The following is a 13,129-nucleotide window of genomic DNA, read 5'->3' as shown; positions in this document are numbered from 1 at the left end:
TGATACTATTTCTTCATCTAATGAATTATCTATCCCTTCAGGTTTCATTAAATTTATAAATACAATCAGCATACTGCCACGTGCACATCCATGCCACTAATTAAAGCAAAATTTAATACATTTCAAGTCCAAACAGAGCCCTACAACCGAGCATTCAAAACCTATCCTAGGTTAACCATAATTTCATTCATTTAAGAAAGAAGTATTTATTGAGCGCTGACTATGTGCTAGGCACAATGTTGAGTTCAGGGGATATAAAGATGAACAAGAGAGTTCTCATCCCTGTCCTCCTGGAACCTGAAGTCCAGTGGACAATCTATTATTGTATTTTGGGGCACTGTGGTTTAAAAATTTTCCAACCATTGTACTAATCTTTGTTGGTACAAAGATATAATCACAGCAATCTCTTGATCACCCTGTTTGGGCCCCAAAGGAAACAGTTTAGTAGGAACAGACTTGATATTAATGAAGGCATGTTGACTTAATTTTTTTCTCCCAAAGTTCTGTCTAATCTTTTTTTTTTTTTTTACAAATAGTCTATAATGTGGCTAACATAACCATGAGAATTATCTATATTATTATTTGGAAAATAGATGACCTATCTTTAAATTGAAAATGTGTGCTTTGATAAGCAATACTTGGAAGTTGAACTTTGCTCTATGGCAATGTGTCTCAATCAGGGTAATTTTACTCCCCAGGGGATATGTGACAAATGACTGGAGACATTTTTGGTGTTCACAACTGAGTGGATGCTATTGGCATCTAGTGGGTAGAGATCAGAGATACTGCTAAACGTCCTACAATGCACAGGACAACTGCTTTTTCCCCTCTCCAATCAAGAATTATGAATTATCTGGCCCCAAATGTCAATAGTGCCGAGGTTAAGAAACCCTGCTCTTGGGGAGGTAGTGTAGCTCTACGGTTAGGACAACAAACTTGGGAGTCAGAGTCCTGGGTTTGAAATCTGCCCTCAGTGACCACTTAATCTTGTGCCTCAGTTTCTACATTTGCAAAATGAAGATGCTAACAGTACTGACTGCACAAAGAGGGTTAATGAGGTAGAGCATGTGAAGCACTCAGCCCAGAGTCTGGCACAGAGGCAAGGACTAAATAAATGGTGATTATTTTTATTGCTCTCTCTGCTTTCTCCGTGAATGCCATACATTTTAATTGATACAAGCGAACTATATAGACGTATCCAAAGACATACAGAGCACGTCTATATCATGAACAAATCTGTTGTTTTCCTGTGTTTAAAGAAACAACCAATTTGATCTCCAAATGTTCGTCAGCCCTATGAATCGGATGATAGCCTCTGTGCTTAGCTGCCTGAAGTATTCCACTGAGATGCTGAACTGCCAAATGGATTAATTTTTTAATGACTACTTGAGGATTTTCTTTCCAAATATGAGTTTGCCTCATATTTTTAGACTGAAATAAATGTTCCCAATATTAAGGAGATGAGAGCATAGGCTAAGCATAAAGGTAGCTACAACTGTAACACTTCAAAACTATAATGTTAATGAAGATCTACTTTGCTAGATACTATTTGCTTTATATACAATTTATAGTGATATTAATGATAGCACAAAAATCTTATTTAACATTTATTTGTAAGATGAGCATCTTTGGGAGTTCTTGCCAGTTTATGCAAAGTATGGGCACAGATTTAGATTCTTATTTAATATCCAAAAAAAGCTTACATGACACTTCCTCTCAAGTGTGGCGTCTTCTTTCAATGATGTGATGATGGTGCCTTTGCAAATTCATACTCCAGATAAGGCTTTGGATGCAGGGAATCAAGGGATTTGAAAAAGAGAAACACTGGAACTTATACTGTTGCTTGCATTAGAAAATGAAGATAATGGAGCCTTTGGGCCTGTGTGGGTGGGCACAGAGATGGCTGTAATGTCCAGTTGGTTTCCCTCCCCCCTATCTTAAAAGGTGGTAAGTAGGTGATACTACCCACTCGACATGTCTATTCAAAACATTTGCATGGAAAAAGATCTTAGATCCAAAGACTGAGTGTTCACTTCCATCTGTTTTGATACTCATATCAGAGTGCTTATAATCTTTCAAATTAAAAAACATGTATTTGGTTGCCTTTAGAAATTACTTCTAAATGAAATTCCTTTAGCCAAGTTCTAATTAAATTGCTAAATGAAATTACTTTTGTTGGTTTAAAAACAAATAATGGTACGTTCATCAATTATTCATAATATGTGCAAATTAACCCCATATTAGGACTTGATAAGGGGTTCAAAGGCATTGACTTTATAAAATGAAATAAAACAATAATGAATATGATACAAAATGTACATTATTCCTTGGAAAATATTATGTACACAATAGCTTTAACCACAGATTTTTACAAATACATCTAAAATACTTATGCTCAGGAGCACACTTAAAATGTCTATCCAACAATCTACATCAGCTACTATTTAATAAACTTTATTTTAATTTATTGGTGGAAAGTGGAAACTGAAGTTTGGTTCCATCCAAAGATATCAGCCAGAGAACAAGAGAGCTGCACTGCACATCTTTCCATGCTTTTTTTGACCACAACCTGAACGCTAATCCTAGTAAACAACTCTCTCTGGGAACAAGGGGTAATTGAATCTTCATGCTAATTCTATCCCAGTTTTCTCTTGACTACTAGCTCCCAATTATGCCAACATGTTACACTATGTACTGTTCTCCGGGAAGACACTAAGACCACCTTGTTCATTCAACTGAGGTCATACTTAGAAGAAAAAAAACCAGACTGATGATTTACCTATAGACATTTTAGTTCCTTACAGGCACCTGTTTTTCATTTTGGCGGAAGGTTAACATAGCTTATTTTAGTTATAAATCAGGTGCAGAAGCAGATAAGTGTAAGTGTGTTGGCCACAAGTAATTTCAATGTAGGTTTCTGTCCTCCTGCCAGATGCGGCACACAGTGTTGCAGTTGCATGGTTAGGCTTGACCATTTGGTCATATGTCAAGCAAACTTCTATGACAACCAGATGTAGCCATTGCCAGGGAATGAAATTATTATTTTATTAATTACTCTTTAGTTAATCGATACAGCAGAGATCATGCAGCCATTTAATCATAATTGGTCTAATACTCAGTACTTCAAGGGTGGAATCTGTGTGACGACTTGTGAATAAGAACCGTTTGGTGAAGTGCCGTCTTTATTATGAAGAGAGAGTATGCATTTTTAACAGCTTACATATGCATAAACACGTTCAATATTTAGGTAAAACCAAAAAAAATTGGAAAGCTTTTCAAATTTTTCCTCTTTTATTACCTCCCCTATACCCACACCAGAATATTGCCAACCATTACTACTATTGGTCACAGGCATATCCTGCCAGTTTAGAGAAAGCATCTGAAGTAACAGAGATCATTCAGGTATTTGACTTAAAATATTGTAAATTCATCTAACTTGGAAATTCCATTAACTCAATTTTATTTTCCTTATAATAAATGAAATCAACACATATTTATTAAGAATATACTATGTGTAAGATTCCAGCTAGGAGCCATAGAACTATAAAGAAATACCTCTTCCATACAAGATACCACTTTACTGTGAACATGGTCATGGCATTAGTTAGAATAAACTCTCAACTTTTGATTAGATTGTCAAACATTCCTATAATAGCAAAAATACCCCCATTCCAGGCAATGCTGTGCATGTCTTTGATGTTTGTATTTTGCCCGGTATTTTTCGTGACCAACCCTCACTGCTTTGGAAGAAGAAATGAGTGGTATTAGTTGTTATAACTTTACTTTGCATATTTTTAAAAGATCTAACAGTTTATAGCTTCCCTTACTCTTTTATAGTAGTTATTCACTGATGTATTCCCATACCAAATGTTCTCTCTTTTATGATTCCTTAAACTTTAAAAAAAAATTACATATACCTTGAGGGGAATCAGACCATTTCTATTTGCATTGCACTTGAGTAATGCTTTGAGTTGAATATTCTTAGGGTACTAAAATTAAGTTAATCCCTATGTAATTAGGATCGTTCTTAACTAGACAGTCCTGGTTAGCAGGAGATTGGCAGATTATTCTGAAAAACTATAGCAAACCATGAATAGCAATTAAATGAGAAAAGGCTAAATTTCTCTTTAAAATGGGTTGTTGCCATAATTTAATGTGGCAATATGATTTTCTATTTTTAATTGCTGTGGACAGTGCATTTTGTAAAGTAGAATTTTGTCTTCGGAAAGCTAGATAGTTCCATAATTTTGTACGACTTACACTTTTTAATACTTCAGTAAGTATTCTGCCTTTGTGATCCCTTTTGATTCATGATGGATAAAAGAAACTAAAGGTTAGTAAAGAAAGTTTTGTACCTCAAACAAATTGAGAGGAAATGAATACCTTGGAGAAACTAAGTATTTCTCTTTATGAGGCTTTATGACCCTATGTAATTTATTATGCTTTCTTTCTAACATAGTGCTTTTATTCCCAGAACGATTATACTTAACATTGACACTTAAAGATGTTCCTTTTTTAATTCAAATAATGAGAATTTGGCTCTATATTCCATGTCAATATCAGGATTCAGGGAGACTTTGAACCTAATGAATACATACATGGTTCTTCCTTTCCCCCGCCCCAGACGCCAGGTCCTTAACGCTCTCTATAGTCCCTTACTCATTTCTTCATTTGTGGAAGTCATTTCAGAAGGAATTTATGACAGTGCCATCTTTCAGTAAATAACAATAAGCCACAGTCTATGGTCTATAATAACTGTAGATGCTCAGCCGCTTAAAATCACCTTTATCACTTAAAATGCGTTTTCTTTTGTCTCTAAATTAGTATGAAAATACAGAGGAGGCTATTTCTTCAATTAAATGTGAAAGATTAATCACTAGGCAATGTGTTTCACAATAGAAAATAATTAAATGTCAAAAATGGAATATTTACTTCTCAGACCTTATATGCCTGTGCAAAAAGTGTTGGAAAAGCACAAAAATCTGGTGCTATTTGTGTAGATTTTGATTGAGTCGACACTAAGGTTTGCACCTGACTAAAATCTATTAATTAATACCGAAATTACCTAATGCATTCATTCCTACTATAGTTTCCCATGCTGTTTTTAGAAGATTAGAAATTTTGTCTACAATGGATCTCAGATCTCCAGTGTTCCCAGTGTTCTGGGGATGTGAATACGCATTTTTGTTTGTTTTTTTTGAAAACTAACCAGGATTTTCCAAAGTACCATCACAGTGAAACAAGATAAAAGTGATGTGTTACTTTTCTATTTCTCCCTTGCTCTTGTTTTTGCTGCTCTGCACTACTGATTGCACCTTCACCAGATCAGAATGAACAATTAACTGTCTAATTATTCTAGTCACACCAGCCCACAATGAAATCTTTATTCTGTGTTTACAGCAATCTTTGGCAGAGACTGTCTTGCTGTTTCTAAACTAAGAAGAACTGCCCTTGGCTCCTTTCGGCATCAGCTGCCTTGGTTTCAGCACTGGATGCCAATAATCAGACTTCTTTTTCTTCCAAAGTGGACATTTTTTTTTTAGGGTGAAAAGACCTATTCTCATCACCCCCCCATATATTCTGGCTGATTTATGTTCTAGCCACTGCAGCTCTTCCTTCCGTATCTCTTTACATTTTTCCTCTCTCCATAGAACCCCACCAGGCCAAACCCCATTTTAAGTCCAAAATTGTAAAAAATGCTTAACCAAACAGTGCTCACTACTATGAGGGAAAGAAAAATACAACTACTGGTTTATGGGTAGAGGGAAGTCAAGGAAATCCCTCCTGCTTTTCTAAACTGCTAATTTTCTGGCTCAAAAGGCATTCAATAACTTTTCCACCAGGGGAAAACATATCCACTTCTCAGTGGCTCTCTTGATTACTTCCAACTATTTACTTAAATTTGCCAACAGCTGCACGTCTTTGAGAAGCCTCAGAACTTGGGGAATATTTACAAATATATAAAGGGCTGAGAGAGTACATCTGAATCTTTTTGAAATGGCAAGGGGAAATTATTGCACTGTACAGACCGGGATAGAGAAGTTAACATCAACCCAGAGATAAGAGGAAGGCAATGTCTTTACCCAAGGGAGGAGGGAAAAACACCTTGGTTAGCTCTCTTTGGACCATTTATTGAGTCCCCTTCCTGAATCTGAGAGCAGACGACAGCCAGTGCTGGGTCTGTTGCCCCACACCGCTCAACTATTTTTTCCAGAAGAAGATTTCCCTGCTTTGCAAGATGATGGCATCTTCCCATTCCAGTCTCCAAACCCTATGTGACAGCTCCCCTAACAACCCTTCCATCTTGCCTCTCAGCCCTCACCACTTACTACGTTCTCATTGCCTTTCCTGTGAGAACTGGCTCATAAAATTTTACAGGGGAGAAAGGTAGTAGGGGGCGTTTCAGTAGTATAAACACTGATTAAATTCCCAGGCAACTCTCCCCAAATGAAAGATAATTTTTCTACAACTATGCACAAGCATGTCAAGAATGCTAAGTCATTTTTATGTTCGTACTTTTCTTTTCCATTTTAATTTTACACTGCCACATGGCACACACGCTAAAAATGGATCTCCTTAACCTGCAGTGTAGCAAACTTTTCACAAAACATTAAAATCGCGTATTTTATAGACTGTCCTTTCCCAGGATGGGCAAAGCATTTTTTGGATACAAAATTAGATCATCTGACCACAACTGTCCTATTAGAAAGGCATGGCTACTCATGCATTGGCAAATAGGGAAAATCAGAAGCACTGAAAGGAAAGGTCACACCAAAGTCAGTGGCAACAGCCTAAGTAGACTCTGAGAGCATGGTTCCAATTTATAATACTTCCTACTTGCTCTTCATTTGCCTCTTTTTTCTCTGACAGGAAGGGATGTGGCCAGCCAGGAGGCTTGACCTCACACTCTGCACTCGGCTTAACTTTGACACGCTGTTCTCTCACACTCTTGCCTGTTTTGTGTGTCATCAGCTGGCCAAGCCTGCACCCTGGAGCAGCTCTGACTGGGGGCCAAGCCAAGAGGAGGCAGCCTCAGGTGCCCTCGTGGCTGCCTCGGTGTGGAGAACTGAAGCCTGCCCACACCAGGTAACATGCCCAGTGGGACTGCAAGTGTCACACTAAGAGAAAAATAAATGTCCAGATTGTATAAATACATGAAAGGAAAAAGCTAGGTCAAGTATGGGGTTCAAGACTGGCAATGCCTCCACGGTTCTGAGCTCGATGAGGCTGGGGAACGTCAGCAGATAGAAATTTAACATTCATTCATAGCACTGGTGTAAGCACATTATACAGTTATGACTTTTTGTTGTTTTTGTTGTTCTTAGGTAGATCCAGTTCCTTAGCTGGGTCCCTGACATAGCCAAAGCTCTAGGGGGTAATTTCCTTTGGTAGAGATACACATCAGAGACTAGAGGGGGTCAGGGGACATTTTATTTGGGGAGGGGCAGACTCAGTTTCCAGGCTGCCTATAACAATCAAGACAAATCCTTCCTGGTGTTCGTGCCAATAATATCAACAGCCTTAATGACAGTAACAATAATGGCAATAGGAATGGCACAGGAATCTCCGAATCTACCCCGTGACCAACCCCCCAGTGCTCTGCTGCCAGCTCTCTTAGTCTCTGCCTGGTCTAAGCAGCAAAAAAGGCTCTGGCGCTGCCTCCGGGCTGCCCTCCAGATTCTAGCCCCTACCCCCGCCCCCGAGGTGGGTCGCCAGGCAGAGGCTTCTGCTTTAGCGTTAAGTCCAGCCCACAGTCTTTCCTGTTGCTAAGGGCAGGTTGGGACTCCGCGGTAGCGTTTCCTTTACAATTCTGCAACTTTCACCCCATCTGACGCCCTCGCTGCCCCCTCGCCCCGGCTGTCCCCGCACTGCAACTACAAGCAAAGCCCAAACAACCCGAGCGCAGTTCAGAGCTTTCCCTGGGAGTGTCAGGGCCCGAAGACAGGAAATCCGGGGAACTGGCGATGTCCGGCAGGTGGCGGGGACGCGAGTCACCACCACATTCTCCTCGAGGCCACGGCCGAGCTCGGGTGGGGGCGCGGCGCGAGGCGCGGACTGGGATCAGCCCTGCAGGCTCCCGCGCCTCCCCGGAGCCTTGGTTTCTGGTCCCCCTTCCCGGCGCGCATCCCCGCGCGGGGGACACAGCCGGCCCTCTTCCCTCGGCAGCCGGAGGGAGGCGCCGCCGCCTGCGGGGCAAGCGAGGGGCGAAGCCGGGGCCAAGCGCCCCCGCGAGCCGCGCTCCTGGGTTCCCGGTCCCCGTCCCTCGGCGCGCGCAGTCCCCGCCGCCAGTGCGCCGCGTCCTCCGCCAGCCCCGCTGCGTCCCAGCTTCCCTCTCCCAGAGAGCAGCTCCCCAGGCCAGCCAGCCCCTTCAGGTCCCCGTCCCCGTCCCCGCGAAGTGCGAGGAAGTCCAGCTCCGGCCGGCTCGCAGGCTCGCGGCGGCCGCGGGTAGTTGGGGGGAGAGCGCAGCGCGGAGCAGGACCGCGCGCAGCGGCCGGAGGCGGCTTCCCCGAGACAACCGGCTCCCGGCGCCCGGGGACAGACGCGCGGGGCCCCACCCGAGCTCTCCGCGTTACCTGGCACGGCCGGCGACTCTCAGGGGACGTTTGCTCCAGACTCCTCCGGGGCGGGCGTCCAGCTCACATCGCTGCCTCCCCCACCGGGCAGCTGGTGTCCCGCTGGGTCCCTTCGCCCCGCTCGCGGCGCTGCCCCCGCCCCCCACCCCCCTACCCCCTCTGTCAAAAGTGTCACAGCTTTTCTGCCTTCGGATCCTTCTCAAAGTCCGCGCAGTCGCCAGGAGTTGGGAGGCAATGCCAGGCGCGCCAGCCCCGCCGATGCCCTGTCCCGCTTTCCCGCGGCGCTCTGCGCTCGGCCTGGCCGGGGAGAAGAGCCACCTGGTCGCGGTCACCGTCCCCCGAGCGCGGCGCGCGGTCCTCTTCCCCTCCCTCGCGCCTTCCCTAGCCCGAGTGGCTGCCGCCTGCCTGTGCCGCGGGTCCTCATTCCCCTGCTCATGAATATTCTGACAGAGGCTAATGCCGTTGAAGTAAATTGAATTAGCCAATTGGTGCCAGGAATGTGCGCTCCTTCCTTCTGAGGAGCTGTCTGGAACCCCAGCAGATGAAAGCAATTAGCGTCCGGTTGGCACCCTGTGGTTGAGATCAGTGAGGGGCAAAATAGGTTAATTCTTTAAATGCAGTTTAGATACCGCATTTAAATGTTTAAACTCCTCTGTTGGCTGAGAGTCAGGAAATGTTGAGGGGGAGCGAGAGGAAAGGGGGTAGGTAGGCGTAGGGGGGCGTATCTACCCTCAAACTCCCCCCGGAAGTTGCAGTGACTTATTCTGCACGGATTATGGATTCTGGAAGAGGCAGTTGATGAGAACAATAAAGATAGGCAAAGAGGATCACAAAGGAGATGAGTATCAACCTGGGTTTAATTTTGACCTTGAGGATGAAGAGGACTCTAATAATTTTCAACAGGAGGGGTGGGGAGAGATGGCAGAGAGGCAGAGAGCAGTCATCTGCTCTAAGAATTTCTCTAAATGCTCAGATTGCCTTCCTTCGTCCTCGCAGCACAACCATAGAGTTTTAAGCCTTTGGGTGAAGTAGGGATGGGACAGAGGTACCTTGAGGGTCAGAAGTTTCAGAGGAGGAAGCTGAGATAACCCCTGGATGAAGAGAGACTCCCACGTCACACAGTAAATATGACAAGGCCATTCCAGAAGGCAATTCCTGATTATAGTCAAGCTTCTCTGTTCTGAGGTCAGACAGACAAGATCCACCGGAGGGACAACCCCTCTCTCGTCCTGCCTCCTACTCTGGAGCGGAGTTCTTCACAGTTACTGATTACAACGTGGGTTGAGCCAGTGGGGGGGGGGGGGGGAATCTTTGCAGGGTTCTGCATCTGTCTCTCTTTATAAACCTCAAGTGCGGTGCTTTTAGGATTTCCTCCCCCCATCACTGATTCTCCAAATACAGAAGGTTATTTTGAATTGATTGGTTACCAAATAAGCTACTTGTACTTGTGGCCAAACTGTCTATGTATATAAACAACTGATAAAACTATGTGTGTAAGTAACCGATAAAATTCCCACCTGTGTGCCAATGGGAATAAATATCCTGGTTAAGGCAATTGTGCCATATTTTAATAGGTCAGCAAGGCCTGGAATTGGAACTCACAGTTATAACTAATAATATAATTATTAGTATTAGAGCAGCTAATGTTTATTGGGAACTTGTTATGTGACAGACATGCATTAGGTGAGTCATGTCATTTAATCTTTCCAGGAAGTCTATTCAATACACACTATTATTTCCCCGTTTTATTTTTTTAAATTTTTTGTTTATTGCAGTAACATTGGTTTATAACATTGTATAAATTTCAGGTTTACATCATTATACTTCTATTTCTGCATAGTTTACATCATGTTCACCACCCAAATACTAATTACAACCCATCACCACACACATGTGCGGAATTATCCCGTTCGCCCTCCTCCCTCCACCCTTCCCCTCTGGTAACCACCAATCCAATCTCTGTCTCTATGTGTTTGTTTATTGTTGTTGTTATCTACTACTTAATGAAGGAAATCATACGGTATTTGACCTTCTCCCTCTGACTTATTTCACTTTGCATAATACCCTCAATGTCCATCCATGTTGTCACAAATGGCTGGATTTCATCGTTTCTTATGGTTGAGTAGTATTCCACTGTGTATATATACCACAGCTTCTTTATCCATTTGTCCCTTGATGGGCACTTAGGTTGCTTCCAAGTCTTGGCTATTGTGAATAACGCTGCAATGAACACAGGGGTGCATGTATCTTTATGCATTGGTGTTTTCAAGTTCTTTGGATAAATACCCAGCAGTGGAATAGCTGGATCATATGGTAGTTCTATCCTTGATTTTTTGAGGAATCTCCATACTGTTTTCCATAGTGGCTGCACCAGTTTGCACTCCCACCAGCAGTGTATGACAGAGTTCCCTTCTCTCCACATCCTCTCCAAGACATGTTGTTTCCTGTCTTGTTAATTATAGCCATTCTGACGGGCGTGAGGTGATGTCTCATTGTAGTTTTGATTTGCATTTCCCTGATAGTTAATGATTTTGAACATCTTTTCATGTGTCTGTTGGCCATCTGTATATCTTCTTTGGAGAAATGTCTGTTCAGGTCTTTTGCCCATTTTTTAATTGGGTTGTTAGTTTTTTTGTTGTTGAGATGCATCAGTTCTTTGTATATTTTGGAGATTAAGCCCTTATCAGATGTATGGTTTGCAAATATCTTCTCCCAGTTGTTAGGTTGTCTTTTCGTTTTGTTGATGGTTTCCTTTGCTGTGCAGAAGCTTTTTAGTTTGATGTAGTCCCATTTGTTCATTTTCTCTATTGTTTCTCTTGCCCGGTCAGAGATGGTGCTTGAAAAGATGTTGCTAAGACCGATGTTGAAGAGCGTACTGCCTATGTTTTCTTCTAGAAGTTTCATAGTTTCAGGTCTTACATTCAATTCTTTAATCCATTTGGAGTTAATTTTTGTGTATGGTGTAAGGTAAGGGTCTACTTTCATTTTTTTGCATGTGGCTGTCCAGTTTTCCCAACACCATTTGTTGAAGAGACTTTTATTTCCCCGTTTTAATAGATGATGAAAGTGAGTCTCAGAAAGGTAAACAGTGTGTCCAGGTCGCCTGGCTCATACTTGGTGGAGATAAACTCTGACCCAAAGCAGCCTAATCAATATGCCAGAGACTTCAGGTCACCAGTTTCGGGCCTGGCCTCATGGCTGAGTGGTTAAAGTTCCCCTTGCTCTGCTTTGGCAGCCTGGGTTCGTGGGTTCGGATCCTGGGAGCAGACCTACTCCACTCACCAGTCATGCTGTGGAGATGTCCCACATACAAAAATATAGAGAGAGACTGGCACAGGTGTTAGCTCAGGGCTAATCTTCCTCAAGCAGAAAAAAACAAAAAAGGAAGATTGCCAACGGATGTTAGTTCAGGGCAAATCTTCCTCAGCAAAAACAAACATGAAAAAAGAGAACCAGTCTCTTGGTGTTTTGTTGAAGTGACTTGTCCTTAATGATTAATTCTTTACCAAAATTTAGAGGGAAAAAGAGATTTTTTTTTTTTTTGGATGATGTGTCAACTTGATTGGGTCACAGGGTGCCTGAATATTTGGTCAAATATTATTCTGGGTGTTTCTGTGAGAGTGCTTTTGGAAGAGATTAACATTTAAATTGGTGTACTAAGTAAAGCAAGTTGCCTTCCTCAATGTGGGTGGGCCTCATCCAATCAGTTGAAGGCCTGAATAGAAGAAAAAGGCTGACGCTCCCCTGAGTAAGAGAGAATATTCCTGCCTGATGGCCTTGGAACTGGGACATCAGCTCTGCAGATTTTGGACTTGCCAGCCCCCGTAATTGCATGAGCCAATTCCTTGTTATCTATGTATCTCCTATTCGTTGTGTTTCTCTGGAGAACCCTGACTAATACAGGTGGATAAATTCAATAAATACTATTATTTGTGAATTTCCCATGAATGTCTGAATGTTTCCATCTCCCAACACATTGTCTGGTACCTAGTGTACAATAAAATACAATTTTTTTACTTAAGATTTTCCAAACCTATTATTAATAAGGCAGGAACAATTTATATATATATACTATAATAGATTGGCTTAAAGCAAGATTTATAGATATTATATGAGTGGAGAAATTTTAGTACTACTACAATTTTGGGGCAAAAATAATCAGGTTAAACCTCTGAATTCAACAGTTATTGAGTATCTACTAAATGCAAGGCACATTTCTATTCTAATATTTTCTATTGAAGTTCACAGTTAAATCGCTTAAAACAGTTGAGGATCTGCCGTATTTTATTCTTTGAAACTTTGAGTATTTTAAAACCCTTTAGAAAAAAGTATATATTGTTTTATCCCAGTATTAAATATTTAATATTTTCCCCATCAAGATTCTTCCCTTACAATGCTCTCTGTTGGATACTTCTTTTTATGGAGGGTAACATCTTAGGATTTTTAGGCAACATTTCACACAAAAGTCTTGAGGTGTTGGAATGTTTGCTTAAATGAATATGTTAACAAGATTTTAGTCCCCATAAAGTGCCATCAGGATGAGTGCTTTCCATGTG

General features: G+C 42.0%; 1 protein-coding gene across 1 annotated transcript in view; it reads right to left on the bottom strand.

Moving 5' to 3' along the window:
- CDH20 (cadherin 20) overlaps positions 1–8,690 on the bottom strand; it is a 196,996-nt gene extending 188,306 nt beyond the window's left edge. The window contains exon 1 of the mRNA XM_087439299.1: positions 8,574–8,690. The gene's annotated coding sequence lies outside the window, so the exon portion shown is untranslated. The remainder of the gene's footprint in view (positions 1–8,573) is intronic.
- Between the last annotated feature and the right edge of the window lie 4,439 nt (positions 8,691–13,129).

The sequence above is a fragment of the Ceratotherium simum genome, chromosome 14 (genome assembly GCF_057802395.1).
Source record: "Ceratotherium simum simum isolate JZ-2026a chromosome 14, ASM5780239v1, whole genome shotgun sequence".
Classification (NCBI taxonomy): Eukaryota; Metazoa; Chordata; class Mammalia; order Perissodactyla; family Rhinocerotidae; genus Ceratotherium; species Ceratotherium simum.
This window is presented reverse-complemented; position numbering and strand designations above follow the sequence as displayed.